This window comes from Ammospiza nelsoni, chromosome 3 (assembly GCF_027579445.1).
Source record: "Ammospiza nelsoni isolate bAmmNel1 chromosome 3, bAmmNel1.pri, whole genome shotgun sequence".
Taxonomy (NCBI): domain Eukaryota; kingdom Metazoa; phylum Chordata; class Aves; order Passeriformes; family Passerellidae; genus Ammospiza; species Ammospiza nelsoni.
The window spans coordinates 55,319,582-55,338,686 of NC_080635.1; the positions used below are offsets into that span (position 1 = coordinate 55,319,582).

Consider the following 19,105-nt stretch of genomic DNA (forward strand, 5'->3'; position numbering starts at 1 on the left):
CTTCATTGGTACATGATGAATATTTTTATAATTTAAAATTTTGTCTTTGGAGAAGAAAATAAGAAGGAGGAAGTAAAAAGTATCTGATTGGCTTTTGAACTGTGCTGTACAGCACAGCTGTGTGTTCAGCACAATATATCACACACAGCAAATCAAAGCTAGCTTAGACTCAACTTTTCTGCAGCTTTTTCCTCCAATACCTTTGTAGGATTACCAATTAATAGAGACCAGATGCCAAATACTTGAGCATGGCCTTAAATCAAGAATGCAAAGAGCCTGATCTCCTTATTGTCCCGGGGGATCATGTGCAAATTGAATTTAAGCGTCTCTTTTGATTTGTTAACTTTTTGTATCTGTCCTCTAATCTGTTGTAAATAATAATACAAAGGAGAAGGAGGTTCAACCACACAAATACATTTCTTCCTAAAAATATTGCCAAATCTTCCAGGCACAGCAATGAGCAGGACTCCAATTAAGGACTCGCAGATACAACATAAAAATAGAGAAAATGCTGAGAAAAAAAATTTCAATTTAGATCTTTATTATACAGGCCCAAAGCTGTGGTCACCATGCAGTTACACTGTAATGGGAATGATTTTGCTGAAAGGCTCTCACTAAACAAATGTAAAGAGACCACAGACTACAGCATTCCAAATATCTGACACTTTAATTTTTGAAAGAGCAAAAATAAATAAAGGAATGGCAAGTATGTCCTTTTCACATATGTTGGGGCATATACATATTCCTTCTTTTCTATAGCTATTCAAGAGACAAAATTAGCAAATACTGTTCAAAACCACAGACCTTTTGTGTGATGGCTCAGCTAACTTTTAGCTGTTTCCCTCTCCTTGGATATTAGATCAAACACACATTTAGATAGGTGCATATGCCAAAAGAAGAAATGCAATGTGGGGGGTTTTGTAGTTCATTTCTACTTCCTGCCTTTTCCTTCTCCTTTTAGGAGAAGTAATGGGATGTAATTGGAGACAACCAGTCAAATAAAAACCCTAGAAGTTTTTCTTTCTAGTTTTCCATTATAATCTCATAATTTAAGGATTAATCACAAATTTTAAAAAGTTGAGGTGTCTTACAAGGCATTCATCATCTCTGGAATACAGATAGCCACAGTGAAGAGCTGCACATAGACTGCACACATAGTGTTATCTAAAAGTGGTTATCTTTAAAAAAACAAAACTTTTTATAAAATCTGTAGATCAAAACAGAGCATGTCTTATTCCTCACAGGATTTTCTTGCCACCTTCTTCAATTATTTGCACTAGGAGATGCTACAAATGATATTAGTTACAATATACAGTCCACTGTCATCTTCTGGTCCAGCAGAAGAACCTGTCTCTTCGATGGATGCAAAACTGTTCATCTGAGCAGATCATCCTCAACAGCACAAATATGGTCTAGAAACTCATAGAGTTTATTGTTTTAATTTATAAAATTAAACCTGCCCCAGACAGGTACTACTGGTGTGTAATATTGCCATCCCTGGGTTCTGTCAAGAAGGGGGTACTGAGGTGCTCAGAGCCGTCTCCGAGCGCAGCGCTGGGATCCTTCTGGCACTCCAGACCCAAGGTCGATGGGATGTGATGCGTGCTAGAACTGGGAGCACTTCTCACTTAGCTCTGCAGAGCCCGGGACATGGTAAGCTGCCAGAACTTCCTTCATCTTGCCTGTTGACAAAAGGAACAATAGCTAGTCATCACTGGTTGCTGGAGTTTAATTCCCATTTTTAAAAAGTCCTATAAACGAGACTTTTTGTTTTTTCAGCCATGCAATAGTAAATGCTTCACTAAGAAAATATTTGGGATTAAGTTTACAGTCTCTCTGTTAGCCACACAATGCTTATGAGGGAGAAAGGCCTTATTCTGTATGGTTCCTAAAACATTATCCAGGATCAACCATACCATTATCTAAAAAATAAATGTCCAGTATCTTAGTACTTTAAAAATGTCAGTATAATACTATCCTTGTAAAAATTATTTTTGTATAGCAGATTTTCTAGATTAAAGTCCTATATTACACACTCTAATGTGTCTCTCTCACACACTGTACACAAGATACAGAGTAAAGGATTAACAAACAATGAGCAAGAATCCAACAGGTTAATAAGTGGCTTATATGAGTTTGTTGTAGAACTACCTCTAACACATATTGGTCATGTCCATTATGTATTAGTAACACCTGTAAAAGCTTCATAAATGACTCACTGAATTGGCTTCACAGAACCAAGGGTCAAAAGAGCCCTCTACATTATCTATTCTGATTTTCTGACAATTAGAATTTTTTCAGATAGTCCTCAGTGAAGTCCAAGAAAATCAAACTTTTAGTATCACAGACGGAGATAGGAAAAACTAAGAATACACCTCCAATATATATTTGTTGCAGAAAATGTAAGAGAGGCAGAGGTACCTCTGGAAGGTGATTATCCCCTCCCTTGGCATTCCAAAAGGCTTGTTCTGCTCTATGAATTAAGTGTACATTGTAACCTTTCATCCAAACCATCAGTGAGAATATTGAATATTACTGGAACAAGGAAAAAACACTTGAAAAACTCTACTAAACAGAGTATCATTGAGAACTATTCCTTGTATATGGTTTCCAAATAATTTATGCACTCACATCATCATAATTTATTCTAGCCCAGTTTCCCTACCACACAAGAACAGTAACAACTGAAATATTTTACCATACAGTCTTGTTTAAATAAATCTGCTAATACAAGCAAACATATTTCAAGAAGAATTATGTAAAGTTTGAAAATAGAAAAAATAGAACCATTATGGAAAGAAGATTTCAAGTGATAACACAGTCTTCCTAGCAATTGATTTCACATCTATATGGCTACTTTTATGAAGTATGTGCTTTATTGAAATATTGTTCAATTTAGACTACTGGAATTGTTTCACAGCCTTTTAAAATTGAATTTTGTTCAATGAAACATTCCACTGAGAAAATAAGAAACATATACCACTACAGTTTAGAAACAAATCAGTTGCACAGCTTCACAAAACTCTAGACCACAAAATTATTGTTTATCTTGCAAAAGATATCTTGATAAGAAACATACTGAAAAAGACTGTTGAGACCAACAGGACCAGTGATACTGAGCTTTGCAAAGAATAGGTTACCATTTATATTAATCTTTATGAAGATACAAGACAATTCCACAAATACAGGAGGCACAGATCACTCTTCCTAACCTAATTTAGATTATTAGCAGACCACTTCTACTTTTCACTCTATGATATATTTTGTTTGTGCCATCTGTGCTACTCAGAAATGTGAAATAACTTGCTCTCCAAGGTGGAAACAGAGTCCCCAGCTCTTTCTTGACTGGAGGAACTGGAGGCCAGCAGAAGCTGAAATACAACACAAAGCCCACCTTCAATTAACACAAAATTTAATTTGATGTTTAGGGAATATCCCACTGGATTTCCAGTGAAAGAAAAGTAAGACTGACTTCCTCTGAAAGATACATGGTGACAGAGAGACAGCAGCATAAAGAGTACACACAAATACTTCCAGTTTTCTCCAGTGGAAAATAAGGAAAGAGGATAAAGGACAGGTGAGCCAACCTGACTGCTCATGATGTACAGCCTGCTGTCTGACTGCCAAGACAGAGAAGAAATCCCACAAAAAACACCTGCTTTTTACAGGAAGTCAGATGTCCTGAAAATGAGACAAAGCAGATGTCTGCTCCTTACTGAGAACAGCTCTAGGGGTTATAAATTACAGAGATTTAGGGGATTTTTATCAAGAATTTTAGACATACAGATACCAGAATTACTTTTGTCTTTTTGTCAAAAGGGCTAGGATCTCTGAAAGTCAAGACTTTGCTAACAGTGACAGGGAAAGAGAGACAAAGTATTCAGTCAGAAGCGTTACTGAAAGTCCAGGCAGCATCTTGCTCAGGGCCAGAAGAGCTGATGGCTTGTTGACATGGAGAGATGTGTCATGGTGACTCCTGTCTTAAAAGATCATCATTGTTCTCTTTGCAATCCATGGCAAGCCTAAGTATCCAACCAGAGCTATCTGGAGCCAGTCAGTGATGGCAGGAGAATTTGTGCCACGCTTGCCTAAGTGCCTAACACAGGTGGCAGGAGCAGCCATGAGAGGTGTGTGGGTGTGTGACTCGCACTGCAGAGCGCTCACTGTGCTGCAGAGACAGAGCAGTCAGCTCTGCAGTGTAGATGTATGGCAAGAGTAAAGTGAGATGAGTCCCACGCCTTCTTTTCAAAAGGAGAAACAGGAGTCTGTTTTTAAACAGTGCAACGTTCCTGTGTTGGCTGACAGGGGGAAAAGTAGTAACACTCAGGGTAATTAAGACTGCAGTTATCAAATAGAGATTAATAGAAAGTGCAAAATTTCCTCATTTTAGCAAGCAGCATAGAACTTACATAATTTAACTGACTTTAAATTCCAGTGAAAATTTGTGGTTAAAGACTAGATTACTGATAATGACAAACCTCAATCTGTTTGTTCCTTGAGGTCAGATGTCTTAAGCTTTACACTATGCGAATACTGATTATTACAATACTTGAATTAAATTATGAAGCCCTTGTCCCTGATGTTAGAGAAGCCTCTATCAAGATAATAATAACATTTGGAACGTCATATGATGTTTTGTATATATTGTGCTGTCATTTATGAAGAGGCAGGAGGAAACTTGAAAATTATCAGAGTGTTTTCTATGACTCAGCCTAAGGAGTATTAGGGGAAGAAATTGCAGTAATGTTCAATATTTGAATTGCTATGTTATTTCTGTATCTGTATACAAAAGTATTCCTATAAATCATTTTTAAAACAAATTAAAGGGTAAATATTAAGTGTTAGAGTATACCTTTGAGTCTTGATATCATCAAGTCATTGGGGATATAAAGTGAAGTTACAATGTGCTAAATTTAAACTATACTTAATTACAATGATTAACAAAGTCTCTAAAACTCTAGAGAATTTATTTAGAAGTGTATTTTTAAATTAACAAGAATTAGCTAGTTTAATAACCACATGAATCTGCTTAAAACAGTAGTGCATACTTTAAACGCAAGCAGTGTGTAATTTAAAGCAATGTAAAACCATTGGAAAAAAATCCTACCTAACATGATTCAAAAATCTGAAGGACTTTCAAAGCTTTTCTGCACTGTATATGGTGGTGTAAGTGATATCAGTTAGAAATGAACAGTCCAGTGGCACATTGCATTCTGTAGGTAAGACCTGATTAGGGTACCAAGTGACAATCCAGTTGCCAGTCCTCCAAAATCCAGGCTGGCATCAAGTATTCTTTTTTGGGAGTGGGTGAGTTCTGGGCTGAAGGAAGAATTTCACAGCCTTGAAGCAGTTTCCCTGGTGTGTGACTGAAGATGCTTGTACTGCACGGCACAAGACAACTGCAGCTCCCTCTGGCCTTTTTACTTTCCTCCCTTCCTTTCAGGTAATCTATACCTGGTGTTTTTCACTCCATATGTATCTTCTGTCAGCAAGAATTCTGAAATCTGAACTATATCATTCTTACAGCTGTGCAAACTTTGGCAATTCAGTCCCTGGCTTTGTCAAATCCAGTGTTATCAGCTCCAGAGAGTGAGCTCCACAATGTTTTTTTCTGTGAAGCTTTTCCTTCTGAAGAGAGTTGTTCCTGCATGAATAGTTTTCATTTTTTAGTTCATTTTTCTATGCTCATAGATGAAAATGTGAAAAAATGTGATTTTTAGGTGCTGATAGGCTCAAAAGAATCTGAGAAAAGCAGATGAAATGGATTTCTAGAGACTTTATTTTAAGATTACACTATTTTAAAGCCAGTCTCATAACCTTGGAAGGCACAATTTTTGAATATTTGGCATTTGCATGACAAGAAACATCCAAATATACTGTCCTCCAGCTTTGCTGGCTGACACAGTTATCCTGCTCTGCCTTGCCATGATGGAGAGAAAGATTTAAGTTTGTTTGGGGGTATGCCTACACACTTACATGACTGAAACTTGATCATGAGCCAACTCTTGACATACTTGCTAGAGCACTTCATCTACATTCAAGCCAAACAGTGTTCATTGGTGTGGCTATGGAATGGCAGATGGTGCGAGCTGGAAACTGCAAACAACACTTCAAGGTGTTAATGAAGAACAGCCTTAATCTCTCCGCAGCTGAGCTCGACTGCAGGAATGCCTCTGGTTTGCTTCAAGGCAAAGGCACATCTATAAACACAGCAGGGGCACTTCAAGCAAACCCTTTTGGTATGCACTGAAGCTGTGAAGCTGTGAGGACAAGCTCGGAGTGGGTTGGTGCCTGAGCTGGCAGCGAGAGCATCCCCACAACAGTCACAGGCACCGTGGGAGAGCTGGGAGCCGACAGTGTGACTGCAGCCACGCTGCATCAGTCCTGCAGGAGAAGCCTTAAAACAACCTGGACCTCTTCAGCTTGCAGGAGCCTGTGACTGATTGAGGGAGCTGTTTGCTGTCCATGTCCCAGAGAACAGAAGTTGTCCCAAAGTGCTGCTTTGCCCCGGTGTGAGCCACTGGGAGGGCAGTGCTCGGCACCAGCGCCTCTCTCACCCAAGATGTCGCTGGATGGGTTGGACGTTGCTGCCTCCTGGCTGTGGGGCTGGTGTGCGCCTCTAAATGGGCACACTGGGACAAAGCAAATAAAAAGCCATTGCACAATCACTGAGTATCAGCTGGAATTGGCTAATAAATTGTATGCCAGCAGGACATAGCAGCTCCCTGTACTCTTCTCAAAGCAGGAACTCCTGGCTGGGCTTCCAGCAGCATGGAGGAAGCAAGCTGAAGCCCCAGTCAGTAACCCTACCCTGAAATGGAATGGAAGCTCTTAGACCTCTCTAGTGTTTGTCAGGGCTGTAACACACTGATGGCTTGTGGCAATTCTGAGACAAATCAAACCACCAGGATTTTTCTTCTCTCTCACAACTGGAGTCTCTTAATTTTTTAACTTTAATTTTAACTGAATACCTATGAGCTTCTGGTTCCTGACAGCAAACTCTGGAGCATGCAAAAATAGTCCATAGCCCTTTACTATGTGGAATAGAAAGGGTACAAAGTAGGGGTATTTGAAAGGTCTCAGCATGCAGGCCTCTCCCATTCCATTCCATTAACTGCATTAACTGGCCAAGATGTATCCTAATTTTTTTTTAACATCTTTTTACTTACTGTTCCTGAAGTTCATTGCTCTGATGACTAGAATAATTATTTCCTGATTTGAAGCCTGCATTTTTATGATCAATTTATAATTGTGAGGCTTGTTTTCACAATAAAGATATTTTCTCTTTTTTTGGGTGTGCTCTTCTTGGAGGGGGTTAGAGAGACTCTATTCAATCTCTTTCCCAAATTTCCTTTTATAGGGTTAAGTCAACATTTGTTAGCATCCTCTTGCTAACATCCTCTTGCTTTCCTGTTCTTTCCCTAGCTTGCTTCTCAGTGTCTTCCACTTTTTGATTTAATCTTGCCGGAACATGAATGATGAAACTTTATCCTACAAAGTTCTGTTTAGGAGACTGATTGACAGAGTCCCTTGGAAGGCAGCTGTGAAGGGCAAAGGAATCCAGAAAGGCTGGACATTCTTAAAAAAACCCAAAGCATCTTAAAGGCCCAGGAGCAGGCCATCCCCACATCTCAATGGATAAGCTGTCAGGAAACAAGATGGGCTTGGCTGAACAGAGAGCTTCAGCTGGCATTCAGGAGAAAATGAAAAGTCTATAATCCTTAGAAGGGGCAGAGAAGTCCAGATCACTACAAGGATCTTGTGAGGTTATGCAGACAGAAAATTAGAAGGGCCCAAACCCAACCAGAACTTAATCTGGCTACAGCTACAAAACACAGCAAAAATGCTTCTTAAGGAGAAATTCCATCTTTTTCTGGATGTGGGGTGAAATATAGCCACAAAGTATGAGGAAAAGACTGAGGTACTTAATGTCGTTACCTCAGTCTTTAATAGAATGACCAGTGGTTCTCAGGATACCCAGACTCCTGAGCTGCAAGACAGGGACAGAGAGTAGAATGAAGCATCTTAATCCAAGGGAAAATTGTTACACCCCTTAGACAGACAAAAGTCTATGGGCTGGATGGGATCCATTCAAGGATACTGAAAGTGCTGGCAGAAGTGCTCAGCAAGCCACTTCCCATCATTTATCACTAGTTCTGGTTTACCAGTGAGGTTCCAGATGGCTGGAAGTTGGCAAATGTGATGCCCAACCATGAGAAGGATTGAAAGGAGAATCCAGGGACCTAGAGGTTTCTCAGCCAGACCTTGGTCCTGGGGCAGGTCATGGACCAGCTCATCTTGAGTGCCTGTACATGCCATATGGCATGTACAGGACAACCAGGGGATTAGACTCAGACACTGTGGCTTTGTGAAAGGCAGGTCTTGCTTGACCAGTTTTGTCCATGGCAAGATGGCCTGCTTAGTGGATGAGGAAAGGTCTGTCCTCGTTGTCTACCTGGACTTTGACATCATTTCCCATAACACTGTCCTGGAGAAACTGACTGCTCCTGGCTTGGACAGGAGTTCCTGCACTGTTCACTGGGTTAAAAACTGGCGGGATGGCTGGGCCCAGAGTGGTGGTGGATGGAGTTCATCCAGCTTGTGGCCAGTGACAAGTGGGATTCCCCAGGACTAAGTGCTGGAGCCAGTTCTGTTAAATACCCTTATTGATGTTCTGGAGGAGGGCATCAAGCACATCCTTAGTTTGAACATGACGCCAGGCTTGGTGGGAATGTTGATCTGCTGGAAGGCAGGAAGGCTCTACAGAGGGAGGGATGCTCCCATAGGCTGGACCAGTTGGCTGAGCCAGTGGCACAAGCCAAGTGCCAGGTCTTCCACTTGTGTCACAAAAACCCCAGGCAGTGCTACAGGCTGAGGAAGAGTGGCTGGAAAGTGCCCTGGCAGAAAAGGACCTGGGGGTGCTGGTTGACAGCAGCTGAGCATGAGCCAGCTGTGCCCAGGTGGCCAAGAAGGCCGATGGCATCCTGGCCTGGATCAGCAATGGTGTGGCCAGCAGGAGCAGGGCAGGGATTGTCCCCCTGTACTCAGCACCCGTGAGGCTGCGTCTCAAATCCTGTGTCCAGTTTTGGGTCCCTCAATATAAGAAATACACTGAGGTGCTGGAGCATGTCCAGAGAAGGGCAGCAGAGCTGGTGAAGGGTCTGGAGCACAAGTCCTGTGAGGAGTGGCTAAGGGAGCTGGGAGTGTTTAGCCTGGAGAAAAGGAGGCCCAGAGGGGACCTCATCACTCTTTTCAACTCCTTGGAAGGAGATTGCAGCCAGGTCAGATGAGTCTCTGCTCCCATATAACAAGTGGCAGGACAAAAGGAAATGGCCTCAAGTTGTACCAGGGAAGGTTTAGATTAGATCTTAGGAAAATTTTCTTTATGAAAAGGGTTGTCAAGCACTGGAACAAGCTTCCCAGTGAAGTGGTTGAGTCGTCATCCCTGGAGGTATTTAAAAGACGTGTAGAACTGGTCCTTAGGGACGTCGTTTAGTTGTGGACTTGGCAGAACTGGGTTAATGGCTGGACTTGATGAACTTAAAGGTCTTTTTCCAACCTGAGTAATTTTATGATTAAGACACTGATAACTTCACTTTCTCTGCTGGAGTTACCTTGCTTGATATGTCCTAAGATAGCATTTCCTTTTTTTTTTTTTACGCAATGCACCAATGGCTCAGAAATATCTCATAACTAATAAACATACTTTTTTATTCTCACTTGTTTTGATGTCTCCAAAATGTAATTGTAGAAACTTTACTTCATTGAACACCCAACTTCATATTTGTACTACTAAATTTTATCCCAATCTTGCAGCATCCCCTTTGGATGAAAAGTACCCACCATCTGTTTTGTCAATCTGCAGAATGAATGCATTTCCTTTGTGCCCTCTGCTGTCTAACAATTGTATCTTCTGCCTGGTCTTAGCCATGTACTGGTGACCATTAGCCTGCCTCCCCACATGCCCTTCACAGTTGTCACTTTGCAGTGGCAGTACTGTTTCCAGTTGCTGCAGTACAGGAATTATGTCCCTGGTGAATTAGAAATGCATGAATAGCCAGTAAAGGTGAACCTTACAACATGGAGCTTCTCTTAAAGATCCTAAAAATTGCTTGAAAATATCAGTCTACCTTTAAATGCAATTATTCATATTTAGCTTTAATTAATGAGTTAAATAATCTTATTTTAGGTCCAAGTAATGATTTGCCATTACTTGTGGTTTCTATGCGACCTCAGCTGCTATTGATCACAAAGTCAGTAATTCTAGTCTGGTTCTGCCTTGTTGGGCCTGGAACTAAAATTATTTTGGCAACCTAATTAAAATTTATAGATTATGTAAACAAAATGCCTCTTACTTCCATACTCTTGTTATTCTATAAATGTCTCTGTGTTGATGGTAGATCAGTCCAGCATTAAATAAGCAGAAGACAATCTTCCTGTAGGTCATTTTGTTTCAGATCATTAACTCCATTTTCTAGTCAGCTGCCTCTCCACAAATTCTAAAAACATTGGCTCAACCTACATTGGTGTTACTGCTCATTCATTTCAGTTATTGCAATCAAATGCCACAACATATAAAAATACCTCAGATAATCATTATGGGACAGAGCTCCAGAGCACAGCCAAGGCTCTACACCTGTTGAAGATTACAGACTGCTGTGATGCCAGCAATGGTCTCCCAGTAACTTACTACTATTAAGTCCATGCTGGTAGGTTAACTGGATGAACTGTTTTTTTTGTTTTTTATTTTAACTTTCTCTCATATTACATTTTAGACTTTTTGGTGTGCTTAAATCTGTCTCTTAAAAAAATTTGTAATGTGCCTCTTAGCAAAACCCAATGGGAACAGCTCTGTATAAACAATTACCACAATCAGCAAGAACTTATTATTTTATCTGATCCCATCTTTTGGTTCCGAACTCTCCATATCGAGAAACATCTCCATCACCATTATTCTCCATTAGCCCTGACAAAGACTGATCTGTTTTTAAAGACTTGTAGTTGCATTCTCTTGATACCTTTGCTTTTAAAATTATCTCTTTTGCAAATGTCTACTTCTAAAATCTTGTGAAGTTCAATATTAGGCTCTTCAAAATGTTTAGCTTGTTCAAGTGTACAATTGTCAAAAGACACTATTTTTTCCAAGAAATGGGAAAAAATAATCAGCTTCAGTTGTGAAGAGACGGTATTTTTTTCTAAAAAAAGACAATCACTATTGCTAGAGTCTGCCCCTCAGCTCCACCACAGACCACCCAGTCCACACAAAGTTATCCATCAGAATCAGTCAGCTGGGGAATGCAGCCTGTTCTGGATGCCAAGGATTTCCAGAGAGCAACACAGCCAAATTCATATAATTCTTGTTCACCAAAGGACTTAAACCAGAAATATTCTTCAAATTACTAAAATATCTTCTTACTGTAACTATCAACAGCATTTCTGAAGAGATCTGACATTACAGAAATCATGAAATACATTTAAAAGTTGTTTGAGACAGAGAAGATAAACTTCAGAGGATCTTTAGTTTCTGATCAGATTCAACTGCCAAGAATATTAAATTTAATATTAAAGATCATTAATAATACCTTGAAGAAATACTCTGGTTCTTGTTTTGAACAAAAATTCATCACAAAGGAAAACTCTCTTACTGTAAGCAAAGCTTTCAGTAGCCATTGCAATAGAAGGTTTTTAAGATATACAAAAAAGAACAATCTATTTCAATATCAAGACAGCATTAAAAAAACCCAAATAAAATACTGTAAATAACTTCATATCTGTTAGGCTGGGCTCTTTGGCTCATATCACTAACAGAAAAATCTTACTATCTTTATTTCATTAGTAATACTGCTAAAATGAAGAGGTATGTATTTTTTTCTCTAATTGCAGAACATATTTCCTCAGTGATCCAAATGTGAAAAGGCATGTACTGCAGAGAACAAATGCATCTGAACAGAAGTAAATGTGTACAATAAAATGGAGATAATGGAGTAAGAAGGCTTAATTAATTCATAGAAAACTTCATGCCCCCAGCTACTTTGATTATTGAATTCTTACATATGTTGGTATAAGATTGTTAAAATGCAATATTCCCCTAAATTATATACTTAGTATACTTCTTGTACAGTTACAGCCTAGGAAAATTGAGTCTGGTGCCTTTAAATACCATTTCTTTGGAGATTCCTAGGAATGTAGAGAACTTTCCAAATGTAAAGTTTTGGGGGTTTTTTTTGCAAGTGCAGTGCTGCCAAATGTTTTTTACCACTAAATAAATGCTATTTCAGCTGCATTTGAGCTGTAATAGTGGTAGCTAATGGCCTATTCACTTAATCATAGTTATTCACTCCCTGGAAATGTCTCCGAATATAATAAATGTTTTGTTTTCATTGTGGACTCTTAAATTACAGGCATTATATAACACCCATGATATATAGCCTATCTGTATGAATACAAACTGAACCAAAATCACTCCCCTAAAGTATTTCTAGTATTTGGAACTTCCAAAGAAAGAAATATGCTGTTGTTACCCACAGAGCTACTAAAATAGCATTGAAAGCAGGGTAAGAAATGGTTTTAAAGAACATTCTGGTTTAACTAAAATGTGGCTATTTGTCATCCATTTGCAGAGGTCTGAAATAACTATTATAGAATATTTTTTAAACAAAGAAAATAAGAAACATACTCAAATAGCTGAACCACAGAGATCCTTCCCTAAAGGAAAAAAGGGCTGCAGATGCAGGATTTCAATCTGCCCTGTAAGAGACAGAATAACCATAAAGTCTTCACTCTGAGACCAATCCCCTCACTGTGTGATGTACCAATATAAGATGGATCTTGTTCACCTCTTTTTAAAAATATTTACATAGGTTGTAGAAGATCCTGCCAGTCTTAGCTCTGCTTTGTTCACTGCTCAGGAGAGATTATATGTATTATACTGCATGTTGACAGCCTATCCCAAGGGTAGTGTGATATATATATATATATATATATATATATATATATACACACACGACAAAACAGCTGGTTCTATCTCATCACTTTGTAGTTGCCATTATATTGATGAGGCACAGAATCCTCCTCTGTAGTTTCTTCAGGAAGTATGTTCCAGATGTATTTTAAAAAGCTGCAGAATATGTTTTAAAACAATATTCGACTTCTGAGGTCAGGCTGTGTTTTTCAGCTACAATTGGTTTGTAGAAAGGATTAGATTGTAGGTCATAAAAGTCTGCCCCTGGTTACTTCAAGAAGTGAAGACAATCTTTGAAACAGTCTTCCGTTGGCTTCGCAGATGAAAGCACTTCTCCATGGAAGCATACAAAAACTCAGAAGACTTTCAAAATTAGAATATGGAGAAAGTTTGGTATTTAACACCTCTTTTATTTCTCCTGAAGAAAAACACACTCAAGTATTTGCTGAAGAAGTAATTTGGCAGGGCATAAAAGACATGGGAGGGTGTTCTGGTTTTAACTCTAGTTTCATAGAACATTTTTAGAACTTAGTAATGGAAAGGAAATCAAACCAAAGTGATTATAAAATGAGATTTCATCATTCCTAGGAAAGAAAGTGCAGACCAGTATTGAGAAGCACAGGGAATGCAGCCACAGCCAGCTTCAGAGACTAATCAAGGACACCCCTAGGCAAAGGCAATCCAGAGGGGGAAAGAGTTCAAAAGAGAGGACTAGTTTACAGAAGGGCAGCACTAAAGCACAGCAGCAAATTAACCCAGTGCACAGTAAATGAGCAGTGCGCTATACCAGGAGATAATTAATTACCTTAGAGCCCCAAAGGAGTAATTTAAGAGGTATCAGTAAGTACACATGGCTGGGAGAACTGCAAAGAATTCACCATGCAAACATGCAGGGAAAAGAAAGATAGAAAAATGTAAGAAAAATTCTGTAATAGTGTTAGAAAAGGAAATGCTGCTTTTTTTTTTTTTAACAACCTTGCTAGTTCAAAATAAACTTTGCCAGTGAGAATACTGCTGCTATCCCCTGCAGCTCAGCAGAGATCAATTTAGCACCTGAACATTGCCTTTGGTGGCTGAAATGCCAGTGACTACAGGTCATCATATGCTGTGACAGTAACAGGCAGAGAAAAGTCTGACTCCATCCTATTACATAACTTCTGCTTGTTATCAATCATTAAAAAAAGGTCTTTCATGAGGTTTCTCAAAACAAACTTGTTGTAAATCTGATGCCTTTTATATTTGACAATCTCACACTTTGGTGGTAAAGTAGATTTGTAGCATCTGATACAATATATTAAACTGCATGAGGTTGCAAGCAGTTTATAAGATTGGACTAGAACTCACCATAACTGCAGTAAATTGGATAAATGTTCTGAAATTAATGCATTAGATCCACAATGAGAAGGACAAATTAACACAGAAAGAGCTGAAGGGAGTTATAGTGATCTATAAGCAAACCCAAAGTCAGCATGCTGATGCTATCCACTTGCAGAAAAAGGGAGCCTGATATACAGGCAGAGTAATACTGTAAGCAAATCAAACAATTATTTTTCCCGTATTACCAGAGGCAAGGCCTTGACTGCATTACTATATCCAGCTCTGCCTACTGGGCTGTTGAAGCAAAGAGACAGCTGGAGGGAATCCAGGTAAAAGCCACAAAAAATTGATAACAGATGAAGAAGAATGGAAGGTTGAAAGAAATAGATTGTTTAGTCTAGAAAGAAGACATGATAACATATTTAAAATATGTAAAGGTTTGTTATGAGAAGAGGATGATAACTAATTGTTCTCCCTGTTCATCATGCAGAAGACAAGACTTAGTATGCAGTTGTGGAGAAAAGCTTTCTAACACGAGGCCAGTGAGCCAGGCAGCAGGTTATCCACAGGCATTGCATGTACTGGTGTCACAAGAAGCACTGGCAGTGGTGAGACAAACCCATGTGGAGATGAGACGTGTGCTTGGTTCTCCCTGAAAGCAGGTGAACAGTCCAGGTGATCCCGTGTGAGAACCTGTCCTGAGCCTCATGCTCAGCCACAGAAACCAGGCACAGATCACAGCTTTCCATCACAGAGACTGAATACTATGATGCAAATGACTGCCATTTGTCTCAAGATGCTTGCCAGGAAGGATGGAGCCTGCAGGACAAGGGATAAATGTCTCAAATCCATTTAGCTGGTTAATTCAATTGGCTGGAAGTAGCAGAGAGCACCCACTCAGTCACTGCTGGATACTCTTCTACTTGTTTAAAGTGCTCATGCTCAGTCATACCTTTACCCCATCTTTGCTTTCCATAGCCCTTTCCAGGGGTTTACAGGAGTATTATCGCAGGAATGGTTTACCCAGACTATTTAGGTGTACACTGCTGTGGGGCTACTGGTGGAATGAGTTAATGAATGTGTTAGAATGAGCTGAACAAGCTCTAAAAGCAGTAGGCAGGGTTGGTCACCAAGGCTGTACCTAGACAAGGTAGATGGCATGCACAGGAAAAGGGGTGACACACCAAGAGCTTGCACCATAGAGATTCCCACCATGGGGACAGCTGGCAGCCACCCATGCCAAATCTCTGCCAGGGAGGACAAGGCTACTGCATTGCAGGGCCAACCATCCCAGCCACCAACAGGACTGCTGTTCCCAGCTGGTTGAGAAAATAGGATCAGAAACCCCAGTATGACAGTGAGAGGGAAAGACAGATGGGAATATCTGGAGTGAGGCCCACCAGTTTTGCTGCTTTTAGAAGAGTTGAGGAGTAGAGATTAGGGAGAAAGATTGTGAAAGGTCCTATCCCTCACAGAACGGCAAGCCTGAGTGTGCAGACCCTTAAGTGACTTCACCTGTACACTACTGGATTCACAACAGGTCTCTTAGGTCTCTTACTTTTTGGTTTTTTTGTTTGTTTGTTTTGTTAAGAAGCATTGAATTTATTAACTACTCTCCATTACAATAATAAAATGAAGAGCAAGGAAAACAGAGGCAAAGGTCTGTTCTTATGCTCAATCACATGTAAAGACTGGATAGTGCACTGTGTATGTTGGATATTCCTTCTTACGTGACAATACTGACCGTAACTACTGTCCTGGCAAAATCAAAATCATTGACAAATGGGATTAAACAGCTCCTGTCAATGACTCAGTTGTTCTTTCTACTTTCCTGCTAAGCCTTATGGCTTTCTGAAAAACTTCCTCAGGTAAAGGTCATGCTTCAACCATTTTTAATGATGATTCCCATGATTTTCCTGCTACGATGTCAAAATTGCTGCATATTACAATAGCTTTTAATTATAAATGTAGACAGCTAATGAGAGTGTACAATTTAAAGACATCCAGATTTGAATTATTTAATGGTCTCTGTAAGGAAAAAAAAGTAAAAGAAATGGTACAACACTGACACAGAAATGTTTGCAATGCAACATCCTGATTACTCCCTTTTTATTTTCCAAATGTACTGAGGGAGCATTTATATTTCATTGCCCAACACCCTTTGAAATTAATTTAAATTTAATAGATATTTGCAGCTCTAACTGCTTCAGGAGGAGGGGAGGGGGTGGGAAGGAGCATTTTCCTCCTTTGATTCCACAGTCACTCCAGAATCTCTGCAGACCATATTTACACAGGTAAGGATGACTTATAGAGTAAAGTAAATCTGAAGGTGACTTCTCTATCAGATGGTGTAACTAAGTGGGACATTATCAATTTTCAGAAAATACTTGCTTTCCTTCATTTTATACGATTGGCCTATTGGGTATCTGCTTTGCTCTCACTGTGGGATGGCAGCACCAGCTGAGTGCTATGTATGAATGTAGTAGATATTCCTTTTCTGCTATGCATCATGCCATCTTTAAGTTCCTGCGTGCTCAACAATTATTACAGACATTTATGGCAGCATAGACTGAAGAAACTATGCCAAGTAGGGACTGAGGATACAGAAAATCCTCCTAACAGTGAGCCTCCAGGGACAGAAGAGTTGTCTGTAACTTCCCAATTACATGAAAGCATCCTTGTCTTCGTTAAAGAGTTCAGTTAAAATCTCCCTGAAAGCATAGAGGTTGTTAAAGGAAAAGGCATCACAAAACTTCCCATTACCAGCAGTAGCAGCAGGGCCCAAATCTGTTCCAAATCTGTTCTGTTATGAAACCTAACACACAGAGGCAAGAATGTTCCTCGGCTAATAGGTCACACTCAAAACAAGTAAACCAAAGAATTGAAAAAAAAAAAAGGCAAGCACATTCTGTCATCATCTCTTTATCAAAAAAACTAAACTCTTTATCAAACTATCTAAAAAAACTAAACTATCAAAACTAAATGCTAAGACATAAAGCAATTTGTCCACTATCACATAAAGCCTACAGTAAGTCACATGAGATCTTTACTTTAGAGCAGTCAATCCAACTTTCATTAAACTATAATTGACATAATGGACCATATTCCTATGAATTAGTCATTTATATAACATAGGATTTTAACAGAGATAAAAATTCCTGATTCCTCTGACTTTTCTGAAATTTTACCATTGATGTGTTTGCATGAGAGCTCTAGATCCTCTCCAACAAGTAATAAAGCAAGGACACTTCTCATCTGGAACAAGAAATGCATAGCATGGAAACGAGAGCATGCTAGTCAAAATGCTCAGGTAATTAGATATGATAAGAAGGAGAAAAGGCTGCAATGAGAGATCAAGGTTTATGGAAGTTAATATGATCCCTTCCTCTGATCTCCACAAAACAAGCAGAAGAAAGAAGGAATTTACAGACAATCTGCAGGCATAATAGTTGTCACCATAAAATTCCATATTATTTGACTTGGTTTATTTTACAAGCATCCTAGCATGAGAGCTTGAAGGATAAAGCAGCACATTTTTACAACTGACCATGATTCCAGAAGAATACAGCCTTTTTCAGTACTGTACTTAACTGTGCCAAGTCAAAATCTTTGGACACAAAGTTAAGTCCTGGCTTAAGAACCTTGAGAAATAAGGTGATGGTGTGGGAAAGAACTGGGCAGTTCTAGAAAGAAGGGAAGCTTGAACATAAGAGATATTACACTGAGTGGAAAGAAACAGGATAATCCAACATGAAAGACTAAGGAAATGCATATTTATAAACACCCACAGAATGCTTATTCTGTGTTAATCTAATCCTAGGTAGGTTGATTTCAGCACAATTACCAAGAACCATCAAACATTTTGATCCAAAATGTACTTTACTTTCCGGGTGCAATTCCATCAGGATTTACACCCACCTGCCTGGGAACAATATTTGTGTCTATGAGAACTTTTGCTTTTGTGCAGTGCACTGTATCACACTGAGGATGAACAGATGCCTCAAAGGAAGGGAATGATGGACTTGGGTAACCTCTGAGACTAAAATTGTTATTTTACTTTCAGTACAGAAAGCCAGATTGCTGTGCCTTGTAATTGATTACTTTCCATAGTTATACAATTATATAACTAGAGAGACCAAATACAGTTAGAAGCATTTGCTTCCTGTGATGAAAAAAAAAGATTTTTCACAAACAACCTGTCACTCTCACTTCTTGCAAAACAAAAAATAATCTATTATGGGAGAGAAGACCTCTTTTAATGTGATGACACATCAATTTTTGAATACAACTACAAGACAGCTTTATTTTGTATGGCAATTTCCATACAAAATGTATTTTTGTTTGAGCCTTATCTTTAAACAGTGCAAGTAATTTAATAATACAGCTTCAATGTTCATATGAAATAAAAGCAGATAAGGAGCCAAATAAAGGATGCAAAGCTATTTACGTGGATATCCTGACTGTGCAACAGGGACTTAATAGTGCTGTAAATTTTAGTCGATTTAAAAGAGTCAAGCTAAATATCATACTGGACTAAAAAGCAGTCCGATATCTGGAAAAATGTAACTGAAACTTCAAGGATCTTGGTGACAAGATATTTATTTATATCTGGGTTTATGGACACTCATTTGTAGTTATTAAAATATGGTTTAATAATAAGTAAAACTTCACTAAAGTGTATCTCAGTTAAAATCTTGGCCCTGGCAAATACACTTGCTTCTTGAAAACCTAATTAAAAGCCAAAGAAGGTATCATATCTCACAGTGCTAATGAAAAATCTTGTCTGCTTCTATCAAGTGAAGTGCCACTGAAAGCAGATGGGAAGAA

At 39.1% G+C, this 19,105-nt stretch overlaps 1 protein-coding gene across 1 annotated transcript in view; it reads right to left on the bottom strand.

Annotated features, from left to right (window-relative positions):
• Window positions 1–524: 524 nt before the first annotated feature.
• The window catches only part of SCAF8 (SR-related CTD associated factor 8), an 87,972-nt gene continuing 69,391 nt past the window's right edge, over window positions 525–19,105 (bottom strand). Inside the window, exon 21 of the mRNA XM_059469057.1 lies at window positions 525–1,682. The gene's annotated coding sequence lies outside the window, so the exon portion shown is untranslated. The remainder of the gene's footprint in view (window positions 1,683–19,105) is intronic.